The 3405-nt window shown below is 39.4% G+C and overlaps 1 long non-coding RNA gene across 1 annotated transcript in view; it reads right to left on the bottom strand.

Moving 5' to 3' along the window:
- Nucleotides 1-916, bottom strand: part of LOC123966908 — a 14584-nt gene extending 13668 nt beyond the window's left edge. Inside the window, exon 1 of the long non-coding RNA XR_006824114.1 lies at nt 645-916. This is a non-coding gene — a long non-coding RNA (uncharacterized LOC123966908). The remainder of the gene's footprint in view (nt 1-644) is intronic.
- Nucleotides 917-3405: the final 2489 nt, after the last annotated feature.

The raw sequence follows: 3405 nt of genomic DNA on the forward strand, positions 1-3405 counted from the left end.
TCTTCTAATTCGCAACCCTCACCAGAAGTCACTAAAACCTACACACTGACCTGCTGATTTTATGAATTATAACTGACAGCAAACACAAACATCTTTCTAACTTTTCGTGTCATTTTTATCAGGATCCCTGCAGCAGCAGCATAAACGTTGGCTGTTCTCACCGAGGTCCATTCTGTTCTGTAGCTACAAATAAAGTCCAATAAAAAAATTATTAAATTATGCCATTTTTAAATATATTTTAACTGAAAATATTTGAAAGAACACATTAACCTGTTTCTAATATCTGATTTCTAATCTCTCTCTCTTTTAATTCTCCACCTTATTTTCGTGTTTCCTCACAAACTGCAGTGATCTGCTCACCTTGCTTTTCCCTTCAGACACACCTTCACCTGTCTGTCTGGCTCTCTGCCTGTAACTCTGTTCTGACTTTACTTGTCAGCAGTTTCATAACCCCGCCCCCCCACAGTTTCCGCCTATGTGACAGAAATAAATTGTGTCAGCTCTAACTCTCCCAGCAAACCTCCTGAAAACCAAAGAGCAGCAGCGTGCTGGTCATCAAACCTTCAGCCTGTAAGAAGTGAAATGCAGCCAGAGGGATCAGAGCAGTCCTGCTCAGACCGCTTCAGACCTCTGCTCGGTCTTACCTGGAGGAGCTGCGTGGGGCGCGAGGCAAACCGCTTTCTCTCAGTCCACTGATCAGAGACAAAAACCCGCAGGCGGCGGCAGAAGGAGGGGCCGACTCAAGATGGAGGCACGTGTAGTCGTATTTTGAGACGCTAACGAAAATGTGGCATTACTGCAAACTTTTCTTAAATTAGTCACTCCAAAGTAAGTAGATGGATATCTCTGAAGAAGACCTTTCTCGTTAATAATTCGCCGTTGTCTACACTTAAAAGTTCTAAATTTAGAACTTCAAGAAGCGCTGCTAAAGTTGATTGAGTTGACATCCAACGATGGAAAACTCAAGCAAAGAGGAGCTTCTTATGCTGGAAGATATGTATGGAACATCCAAAGTGACAGAACTGAATGAAAGAATAAATAAATGGGGAAATAAATGCAAGAAAGAATGAATGAGTAAAAGAATAAATAAATAAATGTGGAAATATATCAAAGAAAGAATGAATGAATAAAACAATAAATAAATAAATGTGGAAATATATCAAAGAAAGAATGAATGAATAAAACAATAAATAAATAAATGTGGAAATATATCAAAGAAAGAATGAATGAATAAAACAATAAATACATACATTTGCTTTTGCCTTTCCCCAAGGAGACCTATTGTCATTGCTTTTTCCTTCCTCTTCCTTAACTGTCAATCAACGTGTTGTGGCCCGCCCACTGAGTCAGGTCGAGCAGCCGATGACTGATACTATCTTCAGTGTGGATATGATGTCTCTGGAAGAGTGTTATGATTGGTAGAAAGTTTAGAAGGAGTTATGCTGCATTCAAGACCGGTCGGAACTGGGATATTTCCCAGTTGAAACTTCCGACTTCCCACATCAAAGCGTTCCAGGTGCATGGTAGTGCATGACACCGAAAGTGAACGAAAACCATGGCTAACTGTGACAACGTGTACACACAGTTGCACCCTCAGCAGTGTTTTAGGTGTTAATTAAAAGGATGGCAGTTTAACTGCAACAACTTAATATAACATAAATAGCCTATAGTTACTAGTTAAAGGTTCAGTGTATAATATATCTGAGGATCTATTGACAGAAATGCAAAATAATATCCATAACTATGTTTTTCAGTGGTGTATAAAGACCTTGCATAATGAACCCTTATGTTTTTATTACCTTAGAATGAGCTATTTATATCTACATACACGAGGCATCCCCTGCTGTAGAGGTCGACATATTGTGTTATCATGTTTCTACTCTAGCCTACAGCGAACAAACAGCGCTTTCGTCACTACCTTGAAAGAGAAGCAACAGAAGAAGCAGCAGCAGAAGAAGTAGGAGCAAGAGCAAGAAGAAGTTGTACGTTTCTAACTACTATGTAGTAGTAGAAGCTCTCCTTTATTAGTAGTGGAATTTTGGACAAATGAAGGACCACAGCTATTATTTAGCACAAGAGCCAACGGAGGGTGAATCTGCTTCGAAGAAGTGAAAGCGTGTTGAAGCCAGACGCGGGAGCGACGCAGGCAGAAATCACGGTTAAACATCGGTGTGGCTTTTCCCAGATGGAAGAAGGGTCTAATGAGGGAAAAATGTTTTCAAAGCGACACCGAAGATGCCAGTTTTCTGATGGACAGGTAAGGTAACGTTATTCCAACTTTAACAATGCAAATGAAAACTGTTGTTTGATAATGCTAGCATTAGCCAGAAGCTAGCTATAGACACCGTGAGAAGTGACTTTTCCCTTGTCAGTTGTGTAAAATATGTAGTTGGATAGTTTCATGTGGTTCTTCTCCGTCGCTGTGTTATGGCTTTGCTATGTGGGGATAAATGTGCCGGTTACGTTCGTGAGACAATCAGCTGATTAGTATTATTGACCGCAAAAGTTAGCCTACAGTTAACAGCTCATATTAGCCAGCTAAACTTTTACTACCCTGAAATATGTAACATTAGTTGGATTGTTATTTCGAAGGTTTTTCTCCAGCGCTTCGGCTTCGTTTAGTGAACAGAAATGTGTCTTTTGTGTTTGTGAGACAATCAGCTGATGTTTACAATTAGCTATAAAACCGTAACATTGCATGGAGCATGGTGGCTCAGATTAGCAAGCTAAATGTTTACTGCCCTGGTGGAAAACATTTATTTTTACTGCTAACAGCATTACGATAACAACACTGTGTGCTTATCAAGTGACTAATTATGCTTATTGTCAGAATTTACATTAGAAACAACGTATTTGTTTGTATTGCTTCTACGGTGCATACAAAGGTTACCACAAGCTCAAATTATGGCTGTCAGTACGTATTTGTGTTATATTATATTGTAGAGCACCCTTGATCCTCACCTGACTATGGCTTTGTAAACTTACCCATGATGTGTTTTATAATGGACTGTGGTACAGAAACAGGGACATTTTTACACACTCTTGGCTTACGTTTTCCATGTTGTCTGTCGGTGATCATACTTGCACTAGATGTGATAGTTTTTGGGATGTTCAATTTATTAGGCAAGATGAGCAAACCCTACAAAGATGTAACACATTGTGGATTACAGTACAGTAATGTATTACAGTCATGTAGCACTTCATTTATTGATGCTGCTGTTGTTTCTCCAGCTACGAGACAGGTCCTGCAACATCGACTCACTTGAAGAGAAAACCTTTGCAAGTCCCAGCTCCAGCATTGTCTCGCATTGGTGCTTCTAGTGGAACAGACCGGTAAGTCATGCATAACAATATATTAATTTTGTCCTAATAGCTTTGATTAGAAACATGAACTTTATGATTAGT

This window comes from Micropterus dolomieu, unplaced genomic scaffold (genome assembly GCF_021292245.1).
Source record: "Micropterus dolomieu isolate WLL.071019.BEF.003 ecotype Adirondacks unplaced genomic scaffold, ASM2129224v1 contig_14521, whole genome shotgun sequence".
NCBI classification, from domain to species: Eukaryota; Metazoa; Chordata; class Actinopteri; order Centrarchiformes; family Centrarchidae; genus Micropterus; species Micropterus dolomieu.